Source organism: Tursiops truncatus, chromosome 1 (genome assembly GCF_011762595.2).
Source record: "Tursiops truncatus isolate mTurTru1 chromosome 1, mTurTru1.mat.Y, whole genome shotgun sequence".
Lineage (NCBI taxonomy): Eukaryota > Metazoa > Chordata > Mammalia > Artiodactyla > Delphinidae > Tursiops > Tursiops truncatus.
The window spans coordinates 57541310-57555336 of NC_047034.1; the positions used below are offsets into that span (position 1 = coordinate 57541310).

At 41.0% G+C, this 14027-nt stretch overlaps 1 protein-coding gene and 1 long non-coding RNA gene across 6 annotated transcripts in view; both read left to right on the forward strand.

The window, feature by feature from the left end:
• Positions 1-33: 33 nt before the first annotated feature.
• On the forward strand, positions 34-8484 carry LOC109547168 (uncharacterized). The gene is made up of 3 exons (XR_002172909.3): positions 34-201; positions 2445-2557; positions 4801-8484. It is a non-coding gene; the product is annotated as an uncharacterized lncRNA (long non-coding RNA).
• A 3045-nt stretch (positions 8485-11529) lies between these two features.
• Positions 11530-14027, forward strand: part of VAMP4 (vesicle associated membrane protein 4) — a 30494-nt gene continuing 27996 nt past the window's right edge. For 2 of the 5 annotated variants that reach the window (XR_012331590.1, XM_019918540.3), the window contains exons 1-2: positions 11548-11759; positions 12293-12527. The gene's annotated coding sequence lies outside the window, so the exon portion shown is untranslated. Of the gene's footprint in view, positions 11760-12292; positions 12528-14027 lie in introns of all 5 variants that reach the window. The other 3 variants (XM_019918543.3, XM_073804457.1, XM_019918541.3) reach the window with 3 other exon arrangements.

A 14027-nucleotide genomic window follows, 5' to 3' on the forward strand; every position in this document is an offset into this window, starting at 1 on the left:
GAGCCGGAGCGGAGCGGGGCGGCGCCAAGGGCCGGAGGCAGGGCGGGAGCTGGGCTGTCCCGGTCCCAGGCTTACGTCGGAGCACCGAGCGGGGGCAGCCTTCTCAGCTCTGGGCTTTCGGCCTTGGAAGAGAGCTCCCGGGTCCCAGGCTGTTTGTTCCTTTCGTCTCTGAGCTCCCATTCTGATCACGAATCACATAAGGTCTGAACGCTGACGGCGGTGGGCACACTGGAGGAGGAGGGCCTCGGAAAAGGAAAACTTGTAGATTAGAAGGAAGTGAGGCAAGGGATGAGTAGAGCCAGTCCATAGCAGAAGAAAGCTGCCCAACCCAGCTCTATCTTCTGCATCTCCCGCCCCACGCCCGTCTTACTTTAACCACTTTACTTGTACAATTCAGGTTTAATTTGGAGGAAAGTAGCACTTAGCTGTGCTCAGCTTTTAGGATCTTAGTTTCCCGAGCAGGGATTTAAGCTGGGACCCCAGCAGTGAGAGCGCCTAGTCCTAACCACTGGACTGCCAGAGAATTCCCAGGGTTTCACTGTTAATAATTAACAACATGGAAATTCAGGGGAAAAGAATAACAACCAGTTATTCAGAAGTGCGTCCTCTCCCTCTTCCTCCTTGCCTCAAAGCACAGTGTGCAAAACTTAAGGCTCATTTTGGTAATTGGCCTCCTCAGGTTGTCATTTGGATGTCATCTGAAAGTAGTACTTGGGACTTCCCTGGTGGTGCAGTGGTTAAGAATCCGCCTGCCAATGCAGGGGACACGGGTTCGAGCCCTGGTCCGGGAAGATCCCACATGCCGTGGAACAACTAAGCCCGTGAGCCACAACTACTGAAGCCTGTGCGCCTAGAGCCCATGCTCTGCAACAAGAGAAGCCACTGCAATGAGAAGCCTGTGCACCACAATGAAGAGTAGCCCCCGCTCACTGCAACTAGGGAAAGCCTGCGCGCAGCAACGAAGACCCAAAGCAGCCAAAAAATAAATTAATTTTTTTAAAAAAAGAAAGAAACCTCCTAGTATCCTTGGGGCCATCCACTGTTTGGCGAAGAGGATGAAATACTTAAATCAGGGAACTCTTGAAGACCATGGATAGAATTCAGAGGGTCTGTGAACTTGGATGGGAAAGAAATTACATCTTTATTTTCAGTAATCTCTAACAGATATTAGCATTTTCTTCAGCTATAAAATGGAGCCCCCCAAAACCCTCAGCAGTTCTAGTGATAGGAATCACTAAGATTTTCATATCACATTACAACCATAGATATCTTGAAATATTGTTTATGCTATTACTAATTCAAAATCATGGTAGATGTTAGGCCTGGCGCTAGATTTTATTTAATGAGTTAATATATCTTAGTGTATCACAAATTTTCTTTTAAAATATTTTATAGCATTATAAATTTCCTTCCTTTGTAATTCTGTATTTTGATGCATTTAGAGATATTATTTTAATAAGAGGTTCCTAGATTTCACTAGATTGCCAAGGTTCTTGGTACATAATGTGTATGCACAGTGCCTGTCACTTAATAGGAGGGCCATGAAGGATGCTTCATGGTCACGAGAATTTCTCCTGTGCTTTTGGTGCTGCCTTAAATCTATCATTACGTAAAGAATAAACCACAGAGGCCGGCTTAGTCCATAGAGAAAACTTGACTACATTTTTAAAAAACATGGTTAGGGAAAGATTTATTATTTCACTTTTTTTTCATCCTCTGAAGAAAGTTTGAAATGTATCTATTCAAGGTATTTTGATGACATAATTTCATTCCTTCTAAGTAACTGCTCATATGCCATTTGTGACCATAGAACCTAAAGCAGGGAACTATGATAATGGAGCCCTTGTGATTTGCGATGTCAGTGAAGTGTGACTGTGACTCTGAGACCAACTTTATGGATTGTGTTATAGGCTTTGAAATGAGTGTGAACAGAGGATGTGATCATTTCTTTGCTTAAAAAAAAGATTAAAAATGAAAAACGAATAATTCACTGCTGTAATAAAGGAAAATAGGAATGATAAATGTGTATGTATCATGCATAAAAAGGTTTAGATACAGCCTATATATAAAGAGAAATATAAAGTAAAAGGAGACCCTACTTTTCTTTCTACCAACTCTGTAATATGTGGCCAAAGGGGAGCTGACCCAAGTATTTCTGAATAAACGATGCTGATTGAATGTGCCTTCATTGCCTGAAGAAACCAGGATCTTCTCACTCTGGCTCACCACCCAGCCAGAGCCTATAATAAGTAATGCACTCTAACTACCCGCTTGTATGTGGGAGGACTTAAGAAACTCTCCCTTTCAGAAACCCCTCCCTCCCATTTTCTTGTGTAGTCACTGCAAGTGAGCTTGTCTCTTTATAGTAGTTTAAGAGTAGCTTGAATATAGTTCTACTTTCAGGTCTGACGGAGTAAATTGAGCCACACCAATTCTCCCTCTAGGAATAAATGGAAAAGCCAGATAAGTACCAAAAGCATCTCTATAAAGCAATCCAAGTGCTGTTGGAGCAACAAGACTAGAGGAACCAAGATTCCAGAGGAGGAACTGCAAAATGGTGAGCTTTTTCCTTTGCCAGCTGGAGGTGCTTATAGATTCTGGGTACAAGGCAAGATGCTGAGCATCGGGGCTTCGCCTGGGTCAAGGGTCATTGTTGGGGAACAAAACAAACAAAGCACTTACATTTTGGGTTCTCATAGGACTGAAGAGACAAAGCTGAAATCTTGGAGAGCCAGGATTTCAGGGAGAAGAGAAGAGAGAATAACTGAGCGACACAGATGGTTTCCCCACAAAATTTTGCTGAATGCTGAAGCTGCTTGGGGTGGGAGGTTAGGATGAGAAAATCACTGTTTTTCAGAAGCTTTCTGCTTAGCATCTTTATCTATCCAGCAGAGATGAGAGTGATTCCACTTTGGAGAGGGATAACATCACATAGATGTTCTTTCTCATACTCAATTTTTTTCTTTTTTCTTTTTTTTTTTGCTACACCGTGCAGCTTGTGGAATCTTAGTTCTCCCATCAGGGATTGAACCCACACCCTTAGCAGTGAAAGTGCAGTCCTAACTGCTGGATGGCCAGGGAATTCCCTCTACTCAATTTTTAATACTTGGTTATTTTATATTCAATAGTCAATATCGAATGAATATCAAAAACTATTAGGTATACCAAGAGATAAGAGTCATATCACCAAAATCCAAGAAAAAAATAGATAATAGAAGCCAGTAATTCAGGTATTAGATTAGCAGACAAGGACTTTGATTAAAATATTTTAAAAATATGATAAAAAAGATAGAGAATTTCCCCAGGGAATTAGATCTATTTTTAATGGAAATTCTGGAACCAAAAAATACAATAACTGAAATCAAGAGTAGCCTGAAAATCAAGAGCAGGTAGGGAAATATGTCTGTGCACATAGATGCTGACACAGGCTCGGGATGTGACTCAGTTGCATCTCTGGAGCCCTCTGTCAGTGCCGGAACCCTGAGATCTAGTGCAGACTCAAAGGATTTGCGCACACGTTTAAAAAAAAAGAAAAACTTTTAAAATGTAAACACATTTTTCTTCAAGAGTATACTCTTAGAACTGTGTTGCAGTAAACAAGTTTCAAAACATAATGATGAGTTCTTTGGTCACAAAAACGTCCTCAAGAATTCTCTCAAAATAATTCTAAGCACAGGTCCATTATTAAATTTACTACCATGACATTTTAGAAAATAGTTGCAAAACTTGTTATTTATCTGTAAAGGATTGAGGGAGAAAGGCAGCACGGTGATTGCCAAAAACTTTTCTTAAAATTATTCCATAGGGATGATTGTCATTGAGCTTGAGGCCAGTTAGATTTCCCGCAGTTAATCTCATATGCCATGGTTCAGACCTGGACCTGCCTGACATTGAGGCATTCACTGTAATGTAAGCTAACATGATGAATTCAGAGTCACAGAAAAGATGCTATGAAGTTTTCTGGTTAAATAATTGTTTTTCTTTTAAAGTGAGGGAATGTTGGATGCTTAATAAACTCAAAATAACAACATAACCAGAGCTGGAAGGAAAACTGTTCTATTATTAATTATTAAAAGAGACGTGATCTACTACAACATAGGGAAAAACTGAATATGATACAGCAAGCTATGGATGACTTAGAAAGGTGTTTTCCAGTTAACTTTTTTTTTTAAATTAAAGCATTTTGCTTGTTTACACTTTATGAGTAAAATACAAAGAGAGAGTGCCTCCTAGAAATAGATTATGATTTTTTTTTAAATTTATTTTTGGCTGCACTGGGTCTTCATTGCTGCGTGTGGGCTTTCTCTAGTTGCAGAGATCAGGGGCTAGTCTTTGTTGCAGTGCACGTGCCTCTCATTGCGGTGACTTTTCTTGTTGTGGAACATGGGCTCGAGGCACGCGGGCTTCAGTAGTTGTGGCTCGCGGGCTTAGAGCCCAGGCTTAGTAGTCGTGGCACGCGGGCTTAGTTGTTCTGCGACATGTGGGTAGTTGCTCTGTGGCATGTGGGATCTTCCCGGACCAGGGCTTGAACCCGTGTCCCCTGCATTGGCAGGCAGATTCTTAACGACTGTGCCACCAGGGAAGTCCAGATTATGAAATTAAAGTGCACTTCAGGTAAACTGATAAGGTGAAATGACTATGGAATCCCAACATAAACATTTATTTAAATACTTAAAGACAGTGATATTGACTAATTAGACTTGGAATCAAATTGCCTCTGTTTCCTTTCTTCAATTTATTTTTGTAAGTCACAAATTTTCATTTTTCATACTTTTTGTTTTGTTTTGTTTTGTTTTGCAGTACGCGGGCCTCTCACTGTTGTGGCCTCCTCCCGTTGCGGAGCACAGGCTCCGGACGTGCAGGCTCAGCGGCCTTGGCTCACAGGCCTGGCCGCTCCGCGGCATGTGGGATCTTCCCGGACCGGGGCACGAACCTGCATCCCCTGCATCGGCAGGCAGACTCTCAACCACTGCGCCACCAGGGAAGCCCATTTTTCATACTCTTTTTTTCTCACTTCTGTTTTCTTGAAATGCCAAAAGAAAATCAATGGCAATAGGCCAAACTCTCACTAGCTAACTTTTAATAATAATAAAACAGTACAGACAAAAGAGCAGGAAATCTTTAAAAATGGAGAAATTGTATATTATCTTGTTTATAAGGTGAACAAAAGAATATGTAAATATTATTTTACTAAGAGCTTGTGATATTCTTGGAAGACAATAGGAGGTGGAGATTACTCATTCTTTTGCAGCCTGGGAAATGAAACCAGTACTATTGAAAGTAAGTGACTTTGTGAAGGTCAGTAAGCAGGCAAAGTGCTTCTAGGAATCCCACGCACTGGCAATATAAAACATTCTCTCATGCTTTCACTTCCCTTATTTTCTTTTTTCTCTTGTCTTTTCTTCTCATTCAAAAGCAAACTTTAAAAATTAGAATCATCAATAAATATTTATTGTGTGCTTGCTCTGTGCAAGGTACCACGGAGGATAAGAAGGAATCTAAGACAGAGTCCTTGATTTAAAGGAGCAGTCAAAATCACGATTCTAGCCTGATCTTCACAGCTGCTGAGAATTTCCTTTTGTTCACCATTTCACCATGGTTAAAGCAGCTATTCCAAACCGTCTCCATTTTCTTTAAGCTTCCAACTCCAACACTGCTTTCTTGACCCTTCACATAAGACCTTGCTTGCCTTTTACTGATCATTTTGAGTCTATGAGTTTCCTTAACTTCTCTCTTTTCCATTTCAAAATCTCTTTATCGTCATCAGTCACTTCTTTCCCCCTTGCCTGCAAGAAGGTATTCTCTCTCCATCTGGCCCAGAACTCCCCTCTGCTACTCTCAAACACTGATCCCCCACCTATTCAGAGATATCACTCCAATGTCCGTTGGTGTTTTTTCTTTTTTTGATTTGCATTTTCAATCTCATTCTCACACTGGCTCCTTATTCCCCATTCCTAAATATAACATAGTTATTTCTGATGGTACCTTAACCCTATTGCTGCTTTGAGTTGCAACTTCTCTTTACAACTGAATTCCTTGAAAGAGGAATATATAATCTGCATTTCCCCTAAAACTCAAATCTTACAATATGGCTTCCACTTCCACAACATTACTGAAACACTTCCTGAAGATCAATAGTGGTCTGCGAGTCAATAAATCTGATGGCTTTTTCTAGCCTTCATTCTCCCGACCCCTGCCCTCTCCCCACTCCCTCCCCACCCCCAATTTCTCTGAAGTCTTTGGTGCTAATGACCATTCCTCCTTCTTTTACACTGTCCTGTCTCTACTGTTTTTCTGTGTACTGCTCTGGCCACTTCTTATTGAACACCCCTCATCCTCTCACCCCTAAACACAGACATTCTCCTAAATTCTGCTTTTCTTCCTTATATACACTCTTCTTTGGATTCTTCTTCATAGAGCTAATAATTGAAGCTGAGGATTCCCATGCTCTGGGAATGCTAAAACACTTTCCCCAAAGAAAAGTGCATTTAAGGGAAGGGGCAGACTTTATCACCTTCCTTTTGCCTTTCCGTGGGGTTCACTTAGTTGGCAAGAGAAGTGGGAGGCGAATAGGTCAGAGCTGTCTTAGCAATGGCTAAGATTCCTCTATCTAGGACCATGGCTCCTGCCAGATAGCCCCTCTCCTACAACTATGGCTCTTGCTTTGTTCTGTTGACCCTTCTCTTGCCTTTTCATACCTGGGAATAGTAATGGATTCCTCCTCTTGCTTGTCCTGAGGTGTATCAGCATGTCTGCTTGATTCCATTTGTGGTTTTAATTTACTGTTAGACTCCTACAAGTAATTCAGTTTTGATATTACAGTTCACCTTAGGCAATTCTGTTTGCTAAGATATCCATATATGTGTGTGTACATATAAGTATATATTCCATTGTTCACTTGAATCTATAATTAACTTTACTCAGTTTTCAATAGTTGCTTAGTCTTGTGTTTCTATGTAAGAATGTGGGTTCTTGGAGGACAAAAAACACTGTTTACCATCCTTATATCACCAGACTTTAACAGAATACTTGTCACATAGCTGATAGATGAATTTATTCACTTTGATATAACACCCAAGATTAATATTACTATCTTCAGCAAGAAATTAAAGTTGTGTTTGACCTTCAACAGACTAAAGCCTCCTTAGTCATATAAGATCATCATAAGACATTAAGCCTGACAGATTCCACCTTTACCATGCTTTAAGAATAAATTGTCTAATTTCTATTTTAAGGGCAAAGCATGCAACCCATTTCAATAAAATATTTATCTCATCTTAATTTAAACTTATAGCTCTGCAATATTTACTAATGTGCCCAATTCATAATTCATCTCAAAGCCTTGGTTTCCACATTGATAAAATGAAAAAAATGATACTTGTTATCAGAGAGTTGTTGTGCTGAAATAACATATGCTAATCACTGAACATAGTGTTTAACAAAATGAGCATTTAATAAGTGGTAGCCACGTTTAACTTTCAGAGAAATAGCAAGTAAATTTATAATACAATTAGAGCATATTACTACACAGGTCTCTGTTGTTGCCATCTTTGTGGGAGGCAACTTCTCCGAGATAAAATGCTTATAACATGTCACATCAATAAACAAGAAGTTAGGAGAGGAACAAAGCATCTCTATGAGTCTATCTTATAATGTTAGATCTAACATTCCATGAGGAAAGCATAGGGGACATTCCATTTTATTACATATTTTTTAACAAAAATTAAACTACCATAGAGTCTATCTTTAAAAACCAGACTCCACTTAACCCACTTGCTCTGTTACTCATTACTGTACATTCTCTCTGTGAACTGTACTCACTGTTGCCACAAAGGACACAACTGGCACTATTGGCAAACTTTGAATATGGAATCTTTATTAGAAAATAGTATTGTATCAATGTTAAATTTTCTGAATTTGAAAACTGAATCATAGTTATGAAGAGAATGTTCTTGTTCTTAGGAATAGCCACTGAAGTATTTAGGGGTAAGGATGCATGATTATGTAACTTTTAAATACTTAGGTGGGGAAAGAGGTGGGGAGAGAATAAAGCAAATGAAGTGAAATGTTAACAACCCCCTTGAGTTAAGTCGAGTATACTTTCTGGCCCTCTGTTCCTTCATCTACTAGGAGAGAGAGATTGGGCTGAACTCTTTCAGTATTATTCACACTGTGAGCCATGAAATTCAATGAGGAATGGAGCCTGGCATCAGAAAATGTTAACCAGTGAATCTGAATAAAGTGTTTGCAAGAGTTCTTTGTATTTATTCTTTGGTAAGTCTGAGATTCTTTCAAAATCAAAAGTAAAACAAGCTAATTATATTTACATAACACCAAGGCCCTCTGAGCACTAACAGGTTAGAGGCTAACAGGTTAGCTATATGATATACCTGTGTACTTCCTCACCAAAACAGTTGAGCTGTATGCTTATCAAGAGTCAATTTGGGGCTTCCCTGGTGGCGCAGTGGTTGAGAGTCCGCCTGCCGATGCAGGGGATGCAGGGGATACGGGTTCGTGCCCCGGTCCGGGAGAATACCACATGCCGTGGAGCGGCTGGGCCCGTGAGCCATGGCCGCTGAGCATGCGCGCCCGGAGCCTGTGCTCCGCAATGGGAGAGGCCCGCGTACCGCAAAAGAGTCAATTTGTATTTGTAACCTAAAATATTTATGCCTCTTATTATACTTATGGAATTTAAATATTCAAACCAATGAAATACCAATAAAAAGTTGTTTCCATGAAAACTAAATTGATGAAGGTGAACAACAAATAAATTACTATAGAACAAGATATGGGTAAGAAAAATCTGTAAAACTTTGGAAAAAAATTGTACAAAATCTAGATTGACTTGGCACTCAAATTGCTTCAAATGTGTCTAAGTTCTTGCTCTGCTTTGAAGAAGAAGAAAATGTAAACCAAGTAATTTATAATAAAAACAATGAGGTGCTCCAACAAACAGATTCAGGCTCAGATAAAAGGTCTTAGCCCTACTTCAAAGATTAGTGAGTGAATGTATAAATACACATTTGAGTCAAAAATTTAAAAGTTAAAGTATATCTGCCATTTTTATGACCTATTGCTTTAACTGACTTTTTAAATTAACTGATCAACAATTGGTCTCTATAATCAATCCCAGCCCAAGGACATCTTGCTAAAGGAATTCAATAGATACAAACTCTCCTGCTAGTAAATACTAGTTTGTAGCCAGGAAGTCTGTTATTACCATACTTTTAAGATTTGCATGCTTGCTTGCTCTCCTAGGAGTATTTCCCTCTAAAGGGAGAGCACTGATTGTAGATCTGCTGCTTAACTCCTTCCTTCCCAGTCATTGATAGATTAAAAATGATATTTCATTGTTTATTTTGATTTACATTTTGACTGATGCTGAACAATTGTTCACAGGCTTATAACTGATTTGTATTTTTTTTCTGCCTCATGGGAGAGAAGATGATAGCAACAAAATATTGAAACCTGGAAAGTATATGAATTAGTGGCAATTATCTTAGCCAACTTGAGAGACAGGAATCCTAAGCAGGTCATGAAGCAACCTAATTCACACAGCTAAACCCCACATAAGGGAATTGAAAGCACCAGATACCTCTGAGCATGGTGTGGGCTAAAAACAGAAGGAATAATAGAAAGCCTATTTAAGAATCAATCAGAAGTCCAGAGATTTAGTCCTCGAAGAAAGGATCTCTGAAAAGAAAGAACAAAGGATCTCTGGCGAGGAGGATATTAGGCCCCACTAAGGGTGAAGGTCTAAAATTGAAAGAGAAATAAGAAAATTAGAGGACCAACATCTGAATAATTGGAGCTTAAGAAAGAGAAAATAGGGTAGGAGATAATCAAATAATTCAAATTGGTGAGACTGGAACCCCATTCTGACTTTACGTCCAGTGCTATTTATATTCTTTCAGGATAGCTGGTATATCTGATTCATATTAACTGTAAAAGGACATTTTCTAAGCTTTCAGAAATGTTGGGGATAGTCAGAGACTTTGTTCAGGTGATTAAAGGGTGAGGCTTGCATTAGCCCTCCCCAAACCAATTATACCAAAATATTTGGCAGAACTAAAGAACTATGGTTAAAAAAAACAAAAAGAATGGTTTATTCATGCAAGCTATGCAATGACATGCCAGTACAGCTCAATAATCATATTGCCTTAAGTTGTTCTGTAAGAAGGGCAGAGGCTGTAACTGGCTAAAGCTCTAACTGGCTAAGGCACCAATGCAGGGAAGCAGCCATAGCAAGCAGATATGCAGATATAAAGTCAACTGTGGACAGGAAAACACAAACCAAAAAACTTCTGGGTTATCTGTGGATGGGTAGTCTCATCATCATGCCCAAGCAGAGAAACATACTATAAGCAACTTCCCTTCCAGGTGGACTATTTCAGTCCAAGTCAACCTGGATCCGAGTGGTGGACTCACAGATGATGAGCGAGTCTAACATCAGGCTTTCAGAAGCTTCAATTGACAACCTATGGCTTACTGTTTCTCAACATCCCAGGCCAATTAAATCAGAATCTCAGAGTAGTGCGGGGGCATCCATTTCTAAAGCTTTCCAGGTGGTTCAACTCTATGTAATTAACTTGAGAGTCATTGCCCTAGCCAAGGTATCATTCAATTAGTGTTTGTTTGGCTTAAATATGCACTAAATCAAAACACTGTATTAAACAAAGGACCCAAAGATATTTAGTAGAAATGACATGTAGCAAAAAAATGGATAGGAAAAAAATGATAAAACAATCCATCTGGGGCGTGTGTGGGAGGAATGGATAGATAAGACAAACAAGAGAAAGCAAAAACGAAACTGGAATTGTTTTGGATTACTATGCCCAGCCACTGCAGGCTTAAATATGCTACTAACTTGGGGGGAGGGGAGGTAGGCGGTGTCAAGAGAACAGTGGAATGGACGTGCAAGAGTGAATTCCCACCTGAAATCTGAAGGCTCTGGTGTCTGCCTGGTGTCTGGACCCGGTTATTTTAGGTTAGAACTCTACTGCATACAGGGGAAAGAATGAGTCCTTGTCCCAAACCTGTCCAACTAGCTGTGCAACGTCAAGTAAATCTCTTCGGACGAGAGATTCCTAATGTGTAAAATAAAGAGCCTGGATTAGTAACCCTGAAGATCTCTCTCCTGAAGATCTCTCATCAGTCTAACTCTGATGCTATAAACAAGGGATCACACACATCTCCTTACTTCAGGAAAGGCCCAAGACGAGCTGAAGCCGGTCGTCAGGCTTCGAGCCATCCTCATTTTTCTGCTAGGCTTCCTTAGCCCGGGGAATGGACTAGGCACAAAGCACCACGTTATTAAGGCCTCATCAACCCCAGCCAGGAGCAAGCCCTAAGGCGCCCCACCCTGCGTGACTTCTCAGAGCTTCCACCACCTCCCCTGAACTTCCGACCTCCGCTTGGGACCTCGGGAACCCGCGGCTGTTGTTCCTCCCTTAAAGCACAAAATCATCCCGGGGATCCAAACTTCGCGTCCGCTAGGGCCTCTAGGTAGAGAGCGGAGGGGGGAATCGACTCCCTCGACGATCTCTGCGGCCTGGACCCGCTCCCTCCGCCTGGCGCCAGGCTGCGGAGCGCCGAGCGGCTCGATGAGCGGGGGTGCAGCTGCGGCGGAGCGGCAGGCGCCGGGTCCGCGCCTACTGTCTTCCCCCTCCCCGCTTTCTTCCTCCGCTTCCCACTCCTTCCTCCGCCCGCCCAGTCCTGCCCGCCCCGGAGAGCTGCCCGGAGCTCCCCGGGAGACTCAGGTACGGCCGCCCGCCTGTTCCCGACGGGAAGGGGTGATGTGCGGAGAAAGGAAACGGAGACGAAGTCCCTGCCCCGCCGCCCCCAACGTCCGCGTCGGGCAGGGGGACCGGCCTCGGGGGCAGTGGAGGGAGCCCAGAGTGGGAAAAGGCTGGGGTCGGACCGGGGGTTCCCAGAGGAAGGGCGACCAGGACAGGGGTGTGCGATGGGGAGCGGTTAAGGGGGAGAAGAATGGAAATTGTAGGGTGCTCTGGGGAAATGGGAAGAGAATAGTGGCGGGGCTGGGGAAGATTGGAGAAGAGTGGGAGGCAGCCCGGACTGCGAGTGGGGATCTTGGGACAGAAAGGACTAGAGTTAGGAGATGTCGGGGGACGTGGCCTGGTGCGACAGATGGGGTGGGAGGGGGGGGGTGTGAACGGAGCTGCTTGCTGGAGGGATGGATTTGTTTCACCATGAAAAGGTTTGGGAGAGAGAGCACCAGCCCCGCTGTGTTTATAATGACCGGAAGGTGAGGTGAATCATTACACTTTGACAGGTTTTGTGAATAACATCTCCAGGCTGTGTCCATCCAAGTCACTTATTTCCGTGAAACTGCACCAACCAAGACTGCTGATGAGAGATGAGGAAGAGGAGTCAGAAAGGGAACGCAGGCTGGGAAAAGGGAAGCCTCTGTCCAGATTCAAGCTTTTTGTGAAATGAAATACTAGGGGGGTTGGTGTGCTTGTTGTTTGCATAAAGCAAAAAAGAAGCCAACATTTGCTAAACAACAGGTTAGAAGTTTATTACTTGTAAAGCCATTGAATTCAGAACGTACTGCCTCTTCAAAAAATACATACATGAAATTGTAAACATATGATGATGGCATAAGAAGCGTATGGTGATGTGACATTTTAAAAATGTATTGGTGATGTTGAAATACATCATGAAGGTTCTCTTATTTACATATATACCTAGACACAAACACCTGAATTCATATGTATTTTGTACAGGAGAACTCTTAGGTAGAATATGTATAAATCTAATTTCTGAGCATTGTTTATTCTACTAGTCATTTGGTGCAAATACCATCATTTACCCTGTGCTTCCTCAAGCACAGTTAATTAATCTGCCTGCTGCTTTGCTGATGGCTTTTATGTTTGTCAGACAGTGATTTCTTGCCTTCATGAAGCTGATTCTTGGATTATGGGACCTGAATTTGGGTTTGCTCATCATTAAACTTGTAGCTTTACTGTATATTTCATAAAGATGTTATGTAAGTTGGCCTGTTATTTGCTTTTGGATATTGAAGCAGACCCTTTGTAGGGTTTAAAATATAAATAAAATACAGGTATAATTAAAAGCTCTAGTTCTTCGGTTGCTTACTTTGTCATCTGTTTCTCCGTGCATTCTGTAACATTTCTGCATGAATGAATTATTCTGAAATCAAAGTATGAGGAATAAAATGGGTCAGATGCTGGATGTACGTGACAAATATTGTAGAATGAAGAACTCTAGAGCTGTTACTTAGGTAGCAAGTATTTGGTTTTTGTTACAAGTGGTTAAGTTTCTGGTTTGGAAAATTATTTCTTATCAAAGAAAAGTGTATCAATTTGTTTTGATGGGAAGTCAACTTAAAATTTTACTTTATTTTGTTTATGAAACTGGACTCTGGGCTTGTTTATTCTTTTTTAAGTGTATGATATTAACCAACAAATGTCTAATTACACTTAAAAATCTTAGAGGTTCTTCTCGTGGAAAGGGAAAGAGGACTGCTGGATTGTTACAGGGAAGTGGTCTTTCTAGAACAGAACTGTATAACCTGATAGACAACTAATTGGATAAATATTAAAATGGATCATGCACAGCCATTAATAATTTAGGCCTGTGTTTCTGATATTTCAATCAGTAGAGTGACTAACACTATTAGTTACTTATCTTTTACCAAGCCTTAGTTTTCTCTTAGTTTCTTTGTGCTTACTTTGAAGGAGTGTTGTAGTGAGTAAAAGAAAATGTGTGTAAATCGCTGAGCATAGTGCCTGACACATAGTAAAACATTCAGTACACCTCTGCTATTCTTATTATTCATCCATCTTCTAGTCCAAGATGCTGAAAACTCGTATTTGCTTGTCAGCTTTTTCTCAAGAAAATTTTGAATATGTTGCGTATTCAAGCATTTTCCTGGAAAATCATAATGCAAATTAGTATATAAAAGACTGTGAGACTTTCTGTAGCAAACCAATTAAACAAAAAACCTGGCTTTGTTTAACCCAGTACTTTCCAAACTTACCCCT